The sequence below is a fragment of the Acinonyx jubatus genome, chromosome C2, assembly GCF_027475565.1.
Source record: "Acinonyx jubatus isolate Ajub_Pintada_27869175 chromosome C2, VMU_Ajub_asm_v1.0, whole genome shotgun sequence".
Classification (NCBI taxonomy): domain Eukaryota; kingdom Metazoa; phylum Chordata; class Mammalia; order Carnivora; family Felidae; genus Acinonyx; species Acinonyx jubatus.
The window spans coordinates 87576052-87591724 of NC_069384.1; the positions used below are offsets into that span (position 1 = coordinate 87576052).

At 40.3% G+C, this 15673-nt stretch overlaps 1 long non-coding RNA gene across 4 annotated transcripts in view; it reads right to left on the reverse strand.

Moving 5' to 3' along the window:
- The window catches only part of LOC128315234 (uncharacterized), a 597865-nt gene that overhangs the window by 141166 nt on the left and 441026 nt on the right, over window positions 1-15673 (reverse strand). For all 4 annotated transcript variants that reach the window (XR_008297800.1, XR_008297802.1, XR_008297801.1 and 1 more), the window contains one exon: window positions 6818-7015. This is a non-coding gene — a long non-coding RNA (uncharacterized LOC128315234). The remainder of the gene's footprint in view (window positions 1-6817; window positions 7016-15673) is intronic.

The window sequence follows — 15673 nt, forward strand, 5'->3', positions numbered from 1 at the left end:
CTTGAGTAAACCATATACATTGTGTGGGGGACTGATTGATTAGGTTTCCCAGGCTAATGAAGCCATTACATGTCACATAAGAGAAAAGAGAGCTACTGTATTCTTTCCTTGACCAAATTTTCATCAGGTTCCTCTGAGTTGCCTTCTTAAGTAGGCCTCAACCTCAGCCTATGGGAACTACAAACTCTCAGAACAAACAATTGTATCCCCACCTCCCCCACCCTCACCCGCTAAGAGACTTAAACTCTAGCATGGCTTTTATGGGCCCAAAGCCTTATCCCTAGGATGACCACAGTCCCTTAAGTCTGGCTGAGAAAGCTCCAGCTGCCACAAGAATTTACTGTTTGTTCCAGCCAAAACCTGACCATAGACCCCTAATCTCCCTTTTCTTAGAGCATTTTCTTCAGAAAGCTTATAGTTATAAATCTTTTCTCTGTCCCTTTGAGATATATCTTCTAAAACCCAGGAATATCATTCTCAAGTGAGCCATTCCTTTGAAACGTAATCATCAAGAAAGGTAGGGCCCCTGTTGCCTAGTTTCTGTGGGAGGGTAGGAGCCTAACTTTGATAAGCATGAGTTAGTTAGCAAACACAGATGGCCGAATCATACTGACCATCACTACCCCCCAACATCCTTCAATACTATTCCTTAGGTACATGCCAGCATTTAAAAAGCTTCCCACCTTTTGTTTCAATGGAGATGAGTTCAGTTAATACTGGAGTCTCCATCCCCTACTGCACTAGACTGAAGAAAATCTGTCTTGCCATCTTTAGCATTTAGCCCTATTTCTCTTTGACAATATTGGGCAGAAGAATGACAATAAAAGCGATGTTTAGCTTAGGAGCAAGAAGTAGAATGGTCACTTCCCCCCTTAAAATCCTTCAGTGGCACCTGGGTAGGTCAGTCAGTTAAGCGTCCAACTTCAGCTCAGGTCATGGTCTCATGGTTTGTGAGTTCGTGCCCTGCTTCAGGCTCTGTGCTGACAACTCTGGCTCTGGAGCCTGCTTCAGATTCTGTGTCTCCCTCTCTCTCTGTCTCTCCCATTCTCATGCTCTGTCTCTCTCTGTCTCACAATAATAAAGAAACATTAAAAAAAAATCCTTCAGTGGATCCTTGTCACTTCAAGGTTAAAGCTAAAAGAATTAGGCATGGCACACAAGGTCCTTCAGGTCCTGACTCCTGTCTTCCATTCCAGACTCATCTTTCACCAGCCCTCAACCAATACCCAGTGTTATACCCAGCTATAATGTAAGCTTGCCCTTCCTGAAACAGACCATACCAGTTTCTCATCTCCATAATTTTTCAAAGGCTAGTCCTTTTGCCTGGAATGGTGGGAAAAACAGCTAGCATCTACTGAACATTCAAGGTATGGTGGGCTCCATCCTAAGAAATTATATTCAGTATCCATTAATCCTCATAGTTTTATAAGCTGGATGGTCTCCTCTTTCACATGAGGCAAGTAAAAGCTCAATGAGTTTAGCTAAGTTGTCCAAGGTCATTCAGAATGGCAAAGCAGAATTTAACTCAGGGAATTTCATTGTGCTCCTGACTCAGCTTTTACTCAAAACCAAATAGACCATATTATTTCCTCTCCTCCTCCATTATTTTTCCCACCTTGTTCCCATTGTAAAATTCTAGGCATACTGTCAAACCCAGCTCAAGACTCTCTCCCACTTGAAATAGGCCCAATCCCTCTCTCCTCTGCTTTTATAGCACTCTATGTCTTCTGTGGTTATAGCCCTTGTCATGTTACAGAGAGTTTGTTATCCATTTGTGTCTCTTCCACCTTGAAAGTAGAATGTCTGGTTCATTTTCATCCCAAGCCCAGTACTTGCCACAAAACACATGTTTAGCTAAAGTCTTTTGTAAAAATTCTTGAAAGTAGGGAGAGACAAACATAAGACAGGTAGTTGGAAAAGTTATGGAAGAAACAGCCTATGTTAGTATTGGCTGACTTACTGATTTGTTACAAAGGATTATAAAGAAGAGGAATAAAAAAATTGATTCATTCAACATATATGTATTGAACCCCTTCTGTAGGCCTAACACTATGGTGAGCACTTGGATAACATTGAAGCTTCCAGCATGGTTAGTGGGAAAACAAAAACCATTGGCAGGAATAAGGAAATCCTTCCAGAGAAGTGATTTTGTTGGGGATAGGTGTCAGAGAAAAGAATTGGATACTCAGATTGATGATTTATAAAATCCTTGAGATGAACACATCTGCGTTTTTCTGTTTTGATTTGATTTTTGGTGTATTTCTTCCAAAAAGAAGGAAGATAGGTATTTGTCATTTATAGAAAAAAAAGTCCATTTCAGCTGGGTAGATTTTCTGTAGGTGGCAACGTAGGAGAGTGGATTTGAATGAGCACTGGTTTTGTGTCTGCGTAATTGAGATTGCAGTGTTATTAGTGTTCCAGGGTTCTCACCATAAAACCCAAATTGTTTGCTGCTTTGCATAAATTTACATGCCAAATTAAGGGAGTTTTAACCCACGTATGTGGGAGGAAGGGAAAAGAAATTAATACAGTTTGTATAATTACATTCAAACCCAAATTAAGAGACTGTTTTGCATATCATATGCAGAGTAGTTTAGTAAATCTATCAACTTAATCAAGCCCCAGGTGAAGGACAGTGAGCTCCAGTCAGTGGTGTGCTGGTAAATGTTGAACAACTTGCTCTTCCTGAGAAAAACAGTTATCTTAGATAGGGTTTGCGGATTTCTGTTTACATCATGGACGATTTCAAGCTACCAAACTGATATCACTGAATACTGAGTTGGGAAGAGATGTGTATATTTGACTTTCAGGAGCCAATGTATGTGGGCTCCAGCATACCACAGGCTTCATCTGAAGATTAAAATTTCACACATCTCACTTACTGAGCTTCTAAACTTAAGAGCTCCTTCTAAAAGATGGACTCTCTGACTGGTGGAAAGAACGTCAGTAGCCATGAGAAATTGTTAAACAGTGAGCCACATGCCTCTTCAATTTGGGGGAACTTAACAGCTTCTTAAGGGAAGAACCAAAGCCAAAAGTACAGAAAGGCAATGATATTCCCTCATGGAATGGTGTGTGAATGGAGGAACATTTGCTGACACATTAAGGACTGAATGACTCCACTGTTGGAACAATCCCCTCGAGCCCACCATCCCTGTGTAGTTCTAAACACGGGCCAAGTGTGGCATAGATGCACAGGACACTACGGTGAAAGACAGCAAGTACCTGAGAGCACTAGAATTACCTGCTTATATGTTTGCTTCTCCTAGATCCTGAACCCCCAAGGGCATCAGCCACGTTTTATTCAGCATCGTATTCCCAGTGAGCCACCGACACACAGTGGATTCTGGATTGATGCATACAGTGAGGAAATGAGTAAACTTGCAGGGAAAATGTTACATTTAGGACACCTGCACTGCTTACTTAACAGGTATACTGTGAGGATAACACAATGACAGATGGAAAGCTTTTTGAAAAATGAAAGAATTAAACAAAAGCTGGGTATCATCGTTATTACTATATCTCAAAAGAATCTGCTGTAAACTAATTAGAGCAATATGGGGTTTTCCAGTCAAGGATATTGACAATAATCTCCTGTAGATATAGAAGCCTCCCAGTCATGTGGTAAATGCCTTGAAGTACTGCCTTCTAAATTATTGTCAAAATATGATAGATTGCCAGTTTCAGAAGCTCATTGGGTAAAGTACCTCAACCTCTGGGAAAATAAGAAAGTTTGTGATGGTGTTTCTAAGACCCATATTTTGATATAACTCCACTAGAATGGGTTACTTGTTAAATGTTTCTGCTTAGATTACTTATCTTTTAAGCTTCTACTGAACATATATTAAGTGCTGCTGCATTCATTTTATCAAACAGCAGAATGTCTAGACTGTTGGCCATAATTTGTTGGTCAGTCATTATGTATTACCTCAAAGATTTTCAAAAGTGGGCACCAAGCAGGTCAGAGTGATCTGAGAAACTTTTTCACACTACACACATTACCCAGAAATTCTAAAAGGCCCACAGCATGATGCATCCATTTCCTCCCTATAGGCTGAAAAACACTGTTTCAGAGAGATGTGTGTTTTATGCCTCAGATGTGATGGGATGGAAAAATCAAGAGACTGAGGACCACAGGTAAGTATTTGCAGAATGGATTCATGCATAAACTAGAATATTAGAGCTGAGAGGAATCATTAAGAAGATATGAAGCCTCCTTTACCCCACCAAGAAGTAACTGAGTAGCCCAGCGAGGTCAGGCAGAGCCCAGGTCCAATACTAGTCAGTGGGAAGGCAAGGCTAACAGCTACCTGGTCAGTGTTTTTATATCTGTTTATGACCTCACTCTCACTGATGGCTTTACCACAATAGACATCACAGTATGTCTTGCCAAGGTATGACATTTAAAGTCTTATTTTATCTTCTATACCATCTTAGTTGGTGCTCAATCTGTTCACACATTTGTTAAATTAATAACCATTTTATAATTTGGCACTAATTTCATTGCCTTTCTTTATGGTACTTATCTCCTTGACCTAACTTCCTATTCCACAGCAATATTTGTGCCACATATTTTATAGAGTCCCAACCTACTGTAATTATTCAGTGAGTGTTAATATATTCTATCTACTAAGAATGATGTTATTTGCTGAAGATACAGTACCACACAAGACAATGTCCCTATCTTTACAGAATTTACAATCTAGTGGTGTGGCCGTGCAAATAACCACATAATTATAACAAGCATATAAGTGCTATAATGGGGGAACTATAGATTTCTGTGGGAACTCAGGAAACGGATAGTGCATATATTACCTATGTTGTAATGCAAGTTATTCTAAAACTTAGTGGCTCAAAATAACAAATATTTATTATCTCATAAATTATTTGGGTCAGCAACCCAGGCATGGCTTAACTAGGTACGTCTGACTCAAATTCTCTCATCAGGTCACAGCCACACTGTCAGCTAGGCTGAAGTCTAATTTGAAGGCTTAATTGGGGATGAGGTTTCATCTGTTTCCAAAACTGCTTATGTGACTTTTTAATAGGTTTCAAAAGGTTTGTTTCCAAGCTCACTGACATGGTTGCTGGCAGGCTTCAGTTTCTTACCATATGGGCATTTCCACAGGTGTTTGAAAGATCCTCTGGTAATTGATGGTCCAAGAGAATCAGAGACTGAGAAAGGATGCTGGAGACAAAAGTCAGTCTTTTTGTAACCTAATCTTAGAAATGACATCTTAAGGAGAAAATGAACATTCCTTCCGCTATATTCCATTCATTACAAGTGAGTCACAGTTCCAGCTCATATCAAAGGAAAAAGACTGCACAAGGGCATGAACAGGGCCAACTTAAGGACTCCCTATCACAGATACCTTAAATGGGCAGGGATTGGGGTATATGGAAAAGGAGCCCTTTTGCTCCCCGATCCTGAGAAAGTAGCATCTGAATAAACTTGAAAAATTGAAGGCTGAGCAGAAGTGGCCAGGCTGGAAGTGTGCATGTGTGGTTGAGTGTGTGCATATATATGCACACTCACACAAGGGGGTAAGGATAGCATCAAAAAGGCTATTCTTTTTCCAGGATAGCCTGTGCAAAAAAGCAATGGTGAGAGCAAACACGTTTAGTGTTCCTGGAGCACAGAGGTATAACCAGAGGTGGACACTCATAAAGGATGAGGCTGGTTGGACAGGAAAGCCAAAGGATGGGTCGTGACCTCACCCTCTTGCTTTCCTTTGTCTCCTATGACTTCCACTGTTTTTATCATTAGATAATAATAGATTACTGAGAGAAGTATCAGTCAGGTGCAAGTAATACAATATCCAACTCATACTGACTTAACCAGTTAGGAAACATATCAGTTTGCATAAGACTAGAATATTTCCAAGGTTGACTGACTCAGTAGCTCAAGAAGAGTCTTTTCTACTTATCCACTTTGCCATCCTGAGTAGTGGCTTCATTCCCATGGTGTCAATTCACGTACAACAATGTTCCATGTATTTCTTACTTGAGATGGAGAAAACCTTTCCCAGTAGTTCTTTATTTTTCTCCCTTCCTCTCTCAGTGGCCAGGATTAGGTCATAGTCTAATTCCTGAGTGAGTCAATGGCAAGGGGGAATAGAATTACTTTGACTGGCTTAGACTAATCAACTACGATGGGATGATGTGGCACATCAGCCACAACTACCCACTAGAGACAGCTGCATACTCAGACTAGACTGGTTTAGCCCTTCAAAGAATTCTTTCCACTGATTTGTGCTCTAGCTTCCATGCCCTGGACTGTAATCAAGGGCAGTTCAAGGCTCAGCCACATAAAATCTGCTTCTACACTAACTAAAAAACTGCTTTTGAAGGCATTTTTTTCTTATATCACTTGAGGCCTTTTGTGGAAAACCTTGCCTAAGAAACACTTTCCAAAATTAAAGTTGAAAAAACAAAGTTCTTGAGGACAAGAAATATGGAGCTGACCATGCTTCCCTTTTTCCAATGGCTGCCAGGAAACTCTAAGCGAGAGCAGGAACCACACACCTCTATTAACAATTGTAAATTATTGAGGAATTTACTCCCTGCTTGTTTTCTTGGACTTCATTTTGTTTCTGTATCTCTCCAACCCAGACATCAGCTGATGCCTCCAGCTTTCTCTGGCTCAGCATTCTCCTTTTCACCCTCTGTCACCGAGACTCATTTCCCTCACTGGTTGCCACCGGAAACACTATATTAAGCATTTGGGGAAATTGCTTACTGCAGATATCTGTAGAATGAGGGAGCCAGGGGGAAAACCCAGGCCAGATGACAGACGTCAATTAGGAATTTCACTCACCTGTGTCATCAATACATTCCCCAGTCCCACCGCACCTTCGTCCAATCTCTTTAGGAACAACGCATATTTCTCTTCTTGGCCTATGCATAGCAGTTCAGGAATCATCTTTGGCTATTTAAGTAAGCCTTTGGGATTTCTCTTTCCATTGTGGACAGGTCATCAAAGTACTCCAAGCACAGTTCTCCCCCAAGAGAAAACCTGGTAGATGATAACATTTTCACCATCTTCTTATACATATATATAGTATTAAACTATTGTGTATGTCTTTCTTTTTAAGCCACCCAAAGTCCTTTTTGAAGAAGACAAATTATAATTAAGTTTACTAAAGCTACCCAAACAATGTTATAAAGGACATTATTGGCTACAAAAAATAAAATGCTTGAAATTACAAAAAGGGTGTAGCTAAGCAAAACATTTGCACATGATCTGGGGTGTGGCTGTGTCACATGTAGATCTCATTTTCCTATCCTTCTCCTAATGCTTACATACAAGATGAGAAATCAATTGAATAAAACACCAGATAATTCTGAATCCAAAACATACCTCTCAAGTATTTAGAGATCATAATTTTAATATGTATTTTCATGGAAAGAATATATTGTAATCTCTTCAGAATATCACATACTTCACTCTGCTACCATACAGCACTACAGTCAAGAAAGACTCCTTGACATGATATTGAATAGTTATGTGATCCTGCCATGGCAGAAAGAGAGGTTTTTAAAGATGCTGAAAAGGATACCTAACCCAAAACAATATTCTTGAATTATTCATTTTGCCACAATGCAGTTGGAAACTGATCCCCACAGGTCTCCTTTCCACTGCTCTCCAACCCCCTTCATTGTTCCTTTGGAGACTTCATCTCAAGTCCTCACTATTCACAAACCTTTTCTAGAACCCAGCATGAGTATGCAAAGCCATCAATAATTTATTTTTTTCCACTTTGGGTGGTGATAATGTTACTGTATCAGCACAAAAATGATCCAGGTGAATAATGCTAACAATAAGAGTGCTACCTTAGATGTCCCAAACACATTTCCTCCCTGGAGTGCAGAATGTTCTATCTATCGGCTCATTTGTCCTTTCAAAAGAGGCAGATACTGTTATGTTATTAAGTTAGTAGAGAAGCATAAAGTTTTAAGCCACAGCCATCAGCAGAAAAGGTAGGATTAAATAAGAAAATGCATAGGGTCTAACTTAATAATCACCATACACTGAAGACAGAAGTTAGATTTTCTCCCTCTTCTGAAAATCCTCACTTGCACAGTGTAAAATCAATACATACAATAAATTAAACTAATATTGGCATGCACTTTACACTTTACCAATACTCCCTGTGTACTACCATTCCTAATCCTCAACACTTGCCTGAGAAAGGATATTTTCATCTTCATTTTCTAGATGAAATTGAGGCTCAGAGAGGTGAATTTACTTGTCGGAGATTGGGGAACTGGCAGGTGTGAAGCCAAGACTCAAGTCAAGATCTTCCAACTCTAAATCAATTCTTTTGTTGTTATACTTCTGACTAGCAGTTGATAAGAGAGAATTTTATCCACATTTCAAATCAGACAGGAGCTCACAGTGCTTCATATTGTTGTATAGGATAAGAAGATGGAACTTAATTCACTCAGACCATTAAAGGCTTCTGGCTTAACTGGAAACATGCAAACAACTACCACAACAAGGTCTGGTTTTACTAAAAAAAAAATAAACACACACACACACACACACACACACAATAACGTCAGATTTTATTGACCTTGTCTCTTCTCTTCTCAAGAGTGGTCAGTCTGACCCCTAAAAAAGAAGGGAGGCCATTTAGAAGACAAGAAAGAAATGTAAATCAGATGGGAGCATGATTGAGGTAGCTAACAATTTATGCAGAGACATAGCATCAAAATGCTAAATATTAACTATGTTAGGAATGAGCAGTCTCGGCATGGTTTTCTATTTCAGAAGGTTAAAGAGGAGGTGCGTTTTAACATTAGGACCATTAAAGCCGTAAGGAAAAGGAGTAAGTACAAGCTGTCCAGCTAATGGACATTTCAGGATGGACGTATGCAGACAGATCTGTGCTCAGACTTGGGAGCTGGAGACAAGACACTGAGGTAGAAAGGGCAGGCCTCTGCTCAGGTGCTCACAGAATGGTGCTGACAACCATCCACAGGGTGCCATCTGGACCCTGGCTTGTCCTAGACACTAAATGCTAGTCACCTCCTCCCTTTTTCACAGGCCTGGAGGAATTACCTCGTTTTGCAGCTGAGAAAACTGAGGTTCAGAGAGGCTAATTCTTCCCAAGTCCCAAGCCAGAAAGCAATTGAGCTGGAGAATTTGACTTTGAGGTTGGGCCTCCTCCTCACCACACCCTCTGGCCAGGCAAAGGAGGGTTATTCTACTGAGCAACAGAACACACGAGCTGAGAGTTTCAGGGCTGAAGCGAGGTGGCAAAAAGGAAAAGAAAGGATCCACGAAGCCTCTCCCTACTCGCTGATTCCCCACACCCTCGGTCACAGACCACTGCCCTCCTCCGGGTTCCTCGTCTCACCCGAGTGCTGAAGGAGAAAGGGAGTAGACAAGGTGGTCGAGCCCCTGCCCTGTTTCCTTCTAACAATCATTATTCATGACCAGCCAGGGAAACTGTGACTTGAGCCAGGGTCACAGCAAGGTGCCTTTCCAGGGGGCCACCTTGGCAGTCATCACTAAAAACCCTGAAATGTGGCCTCTCAGGCTTCCAGGCACATGTGGAATGCATTATGTTTCTAATCATAACACTGCCAAAGCTGCGTTCAAATAAGGAGCTTGTGAGAGAAACTACCCAAATTAGGAAACCAACGTGGGCACAACAGATTCGGCCTTCAACCTCTCCTGCGCACTGCCAACATTTTTCTCCTCTTGCCTGATACTGCCATTTAAGCATCCTGTTAACTGACAGAATTTTTCATAAGGCAACCTCTGTTTGGGGAGAACTTGTACCAGGTTTATTTATAATTGTCCTATTTCCCAGCATTGAATCTGTTATGTTCACTGCTGCTTTTGTTACTAGGAAATATTCACCTTTCCTCCCCCAAAAGACTCTGGTCCTCTGGTCTTTCGTTTCTAGAAAGATCACTAGGCTCCTCAATCTCAGAATCTGACTAGCTATCAGAGTCACTGACACTTTTTCTGCTTTTAAAGCAGATATTTAAGTATGTTCACTCTTTAATGTACCTCCAACTGTAGCCCCAAATCTTTGAATTTGGGATACAGAGGATTCTTTTCCCAGAGGTATCTCATGCCTCTTCAGCAGAAATCCTAGGCTGGGGACCTACCTTGGTATCTTGCTTCGTGCCTCAAACCCCAAGCCTCATCCAAGTTCCTAATTTACCTCCCAAAGCTAGGGCACCTCCTTAATCAAAAGACATCCAAGTCAACAGTCATAAACAATTTCATTATCTCCATTATTTTCCACAAAATCCCTATGGGGAAGGTACTATTATTTTAGCTTTCTAGTTAGAAAACTGAGGCACAGAGCGATTGCAAAACTTGTTTAAAATCACATAGCTAGTTAATAACCAGATTTGGAACTACAACAGTCAAGCCTCTCTTTCAATTTCTTGTTTGTAAATAACTTCAAACTCACAAAAAAGCTACCAAGAATGGGAATAGTACAAAAACACTGATGTATTCTTTGCCCAGATTCCCCTATTGTTAATAGTTCTTATTTGCTTCGTTTGCACTCCTGTTTGCTTGCTCTCTCATCTCCTTACATATAAATAATGTTTTATACGTTATGTACAACAGACATTATATATGATGTTTTTCTCCTGAACCATTTAGAAGGAAGTTGAATACATTACGCCCCTTTGCCCTTAAATGATACAATGCGTATTTCCTAAGAAGAGGGATATTCTCTTACATAACCATAGCACAGTTATCTCATTCAGTAAAGCTAACATTAACAACAAAATTATAATCTAATCTATATAATCCAATTTTTCCAATTGACCTAAAAATGTCTTTTATTGCATATTTTTTCCTCTTCTACAAGATTCAGTCTAGGATCAGGTTTGCATGTACTTGTCATGTTTCTTTAATCTCTTTTAATCTGAAACATTTCCATAGTTTTTGTCTTCTAGGACACTGACATTTTGAAGAGTATAGTTCCTTCCTCCCCTTTTTCTAGCAGTAAATGCCTGATTTGAGGTTTGTCTGATGTGTCCTCACATTTAAGTTACACATTTCTTGCCAGAATATTCATAAGTGATATTATGTGCTTCTCATGGTATCACATTCTGAAAGTACCCAATGTTTATTTGCTCCTCATTGGTGATTTCAGTTTGTTTATCGAATCAAGGTGTTGTTTGATTTTTACACCATATAGTTTATAATTATTCCCCTTAAAACTAATAAGCAGCCTGTGGGGAGTCAGTTAAAGAACATGAAAATATACTGTTCCTCATCAAAATACCCCCTCCTCAGATTTAGCATTCAATGATGATTTTTTGCTTGAGCCATTCTTAACTAAGATGTTTATAAAATGATGCCTCCACATTTACCAGTCAGTTCTTGGCTTTCTAGAGTAAGTAAGGGCTCTCCCTTTTCCTCCATTTATTTACTTATCTATTTATTGTCAGTATAGGTTTGTGGGTTTCTATTTTCTTTATTGATTTATATTCATACTCTCCCGATTTATTTTGATATTCAAATTGTTTTAGCTTCTCTTATCCTTATGACATACGCTCATCATTGTTTTTAACATTTCCTTATTTTCTTGCATAACGAGATGTTCCAGTCCCCTCTGGAACTTTCTATGCCCCAGGTCGAGATTCATCCATTTCTCTGAGAGATCTTTGCTCTTTTAGTAAAGAATGGTATTAAGGACCAAAATCTGAGCACTGCATGTGCTCAGTATTTACTGAGGTTTTTTTTTTTTTTTTTTTTTTTTTTTTTTTTTTTTGCTTCTAGTTCCTTTCAGTACAGCTGGGAAATATATGCATGCATATATACAAATACATGCATACACTTACCTATATATACAAACATGTACATACATGAGCACATGTGCATGCATACACATTTGTAAATATTTTGAAAATAAGTTCACACTAATGCCTCCAATTTGGAGCACACTCTCTTAATCACTGCATAGTATTTGTTCTTTGCTTCCACATGTTTGGGGAACAAAGCAAGATAGAAACTATTATGACAGCTTTACACCTGCTGCTTAAAATTTCACCCCTATTCTGGGGGCAACATTATGTGTCCTTAAAAGTGCACATTTGTCTTTGGTCCATATTTGAGCTCTTTCTCCTTGAAAGACTGCAGGCTTGTGAGGGATGAAGGCTTGAGTTTCTCCTGGAATTCAGAATCTTTGACTCCCACTGGTTTAAATACTTTGAAGTCATTCACAAAAAATACATCATGTCCTTAGCAGCCAGTCTGTCCACCATGAACTCCAGATCTGAGAGGCTGACAAAGAAAAGTGAAGGAATGTAGGCAAAGACTCTTCTGGGTGGGGATGAAAGAATGTGGTGGCAAAAGAGCATGGTGTACCTTAAGTCTTAGATGTTGAAGTGGGTGGGTGGGGAAGAGCCCCAGAGATGGATACAAAGTAGCTCAGTGACTCTGTTCTCTGACTTTCCAGGTCTATTCAGGAGGAAAAAAAGTAACTATATTCAAAAACAGGTAGTCATTGAACATTATGGCAACCCCCCAGCCCATCAACGCAACCCCACAACAGAGCCTAGAACTAAATGCAATGAACCAGCCTCAAGAGTAATGACCTGAGTAGCATAGGCTGTACTCAGGCACAACACAGGACTTCAGAAGAGTCCTGCTTACCAGTACTCATCAGCTTCAGCTTTCCTTTATGGTAATTGTATTGAGGCAGCAGTATATGATAGCTTTGCAACCAAACGGAACTGAGTTCTAGTTTTCAGTCTGTTATATTAATAACTGTGTGGTCTTGGGTTATAATGACCTCTCTGAGCCTTGACTTCTTTATTTATAAAATGAAAATACTGCAAGATTGTTACATGAATTTGAGGTAGTAAACGTAAAACCATAGCATGTAGATTTTAGATAAATGCAGAGTTTCTTAAGAATAATACAGGGGTTCATAATACTTTATGTATGCTACATCTTTACATATATCCCTAAGAAAAATAGTCCAAGGTGCTGCACAGAAGGGCCTAGAGCTTGATATCATGAGAGAACTGAGCTGCACCAAATCCATAACCATAAGTTATCTCCCAGTGTGAATTAACTTATAGCTAAGAAGCCTTTCCTATGCTAATCAGCCAGAATTTTACAGAAACATAATAGTTTGGAATCAGGTCCCTTGTTATTGAATTTTTAGCTGCTTTCAAAACTGAAAACATCCCTGCTCTTGGGCCATTGTTATCCTGAGAACACCTGCAATGTTGCATTTTCTTTGGAACTTAAGTGGGCAGACAATGTGTGGCCAAGGGCTGAAATGAAATACAAACAGTCCCTTGTTGAGGTATGCTCTGACTGGGCTGCCCTCCTCACAGGCAGTGTTCACCTTCAAAAAGTGTGCCTTTTTCCAGCTTCCCAAGCCCATGACTGCATGTCCACAAACAACCAGTGTGGCTGGCTCTCACTTCTACCTGAAGAAAACTGGCAGGTAAAATGTAACTTCTGTTCTTTTCCTACCCAGTAACCAACTCAAAGAGCAGCGCGGTTGATGGATATTGCTATGGCAGATTCATATGGGAGCACACATCTAGCAATACTTCCCTGGAAGGGAGTGCCTCAAGCCCGCAGTCTCAAAACCTCTCTGTTTTCCAAGCACCATTGCCCTAAGCCAAATGCCTTTGCAAGCTACCCAGGACAGGTGCATCTGTCACCCAAGTCTGAGGGGATGGGAGTGGAAGGTACTATGTGAACAGCAGACAGCATGTCCTACCTAAAGTCCTTGACATTCGGTTGTTTTAACATGAGAGTGGCCAAAACAAATGAATTAGCTTGTTGGTGACCCCCTGCCCTTACTTGATGCTTGTTCTTTGTAGGCTTTAATCTGAAGGAGATGATAATGCCAGAGAAGTCAGAGATGGGGTCCTACTCCCGGCTCTACTACCAAAAAGCTCTGAGAACTTCAAGTCACTTGACTTCTCTTGGCCCAGTTTCCTCATAAGATAAGGACGTGAAACCTCAGGTGAACATGAAGGTCCTTCACCATTTCTTGAGGCTCAGATTCCAGACTGGTCCCAGCCCACCTCCCCAGTGTCTGTGCCTACCTAAAGACTAACCGAGGTTTGAGGAACCTGAAGCTTATACAATCTGGGGGGTAGGGGACTTCTTTAAGAATAATAATACAAAGTATAAATATCGAAGTAGGTCAACAGTGAATATTTCCTTAAAATGCAAGAAGAAAGCATAAAAATTTTAACTTTTATAAGCCAACCAATTATCAAAATTTTAAAACCCAGGGAAAAAATGACATAAGATTTGTTAATTATCTGCTTGAAAAACCCCAGTAAATGCTTTTATTCTCCATTTTTTGGCTGCATAATCTTTGATTTTCTCTTCCTACAACCAGATTCTGTAATAACCTTCTCTATAGAGAGACTAGAAAAATAATTCAGCTTGCCCCCTAACATAGTTGACCAGAATTTATTATTGGCGATAATTTCAAAAATTTCTTTCAGCTTCACAACTCATTATTGTCACTGTCATGTACATTTTTAATATTTTTGTCAAAGTTGGGAAAATCCTGTATCAAGGGTCATTTATATGTGAACTGTACAATTTCAATCATTCACGTTTCCTTGGGCAGAGACTAAGCTGAAATATTCTTTCAGTTGATGTCACTCATTACCCAAGGCCTTGAGTGACCTCAGCTCTTATCACTTAATACCAGGTACTCTGCAGCCCCACCTTCATGAACAGAGAACTTCTCACAGGCCCCCAACACAGGGCAACCTTCTACAACTCTGTGGCTTTGCAAATGCTGATCCCTCACTTTTAATTGCTCAACTATACCCCATCCCTCTTCTTTAAGGTGCAAGCAGATTCAGCCACCACCACCCCCCCCTCTGCTCTTCATTGTTCTGCTCTTTGCTCACACTACTAGAAAAATAATCCTTCCTGTATTATAGTTCTCTGTCCATTTGTCTGCCTTCCTCACTAGATTCAGATTACCCTGAGAGAAGGCAATGGGTCTTTCCATTTGCCTAGCATAAGGGTCTAGCTCAGAAATGATGCCCAATAAATGTGTCATAAATAGAAATCATCCCACAACATAGACTGCAAGGAGTGCCACAATTCTTTACCTTTCTAAAACAAATCTTACATCCCTCTAATTTCTCAACTGTCACTTGGTAATAAAAACAGCAGAACCATTTATTGGGGTGTCTTCCTCCTTCCTTGGGTTTAGGCAGTCCATGAAAGGGAAGGGCTTCTCATCCTGGTTCTTACCTGCCTAGCTTCAGAGGTGTGAGGGGAGTGACTGTTGATTTTTCTCTGAATGAGATTTAGTTTAAAAAATCCAGATTCATGAAAATGAGGGGCTTGCCCTCAGGCATTAGTCAGCATTGGTTACCTGGACATTGTTTCTCCTTCTGCTACTCTAGGAGGTGATGGAGTTGTGATCCTCCAAACTCACCTTTGGCTGGCCCTCAAGGACCCTTTTCCCCCTTCTTCAAAGGTGGCAGCATCTGGGGGAAGCCACCTAAATCACCTAAGAGACCATCCTCCTTCTAAAGTGTCGTTACCTCAGGAAAGTGCAAATATGAGCAGGGGACAGGTCTATGACAACTGCAGAATATTTCAGACTCATTTTCTTCAAGGCCTGGAAAGAACCCCAAAAGGGCTGAGTAAAGAAGTCACCAAACTGGTTACATCTCCACCAGCCTT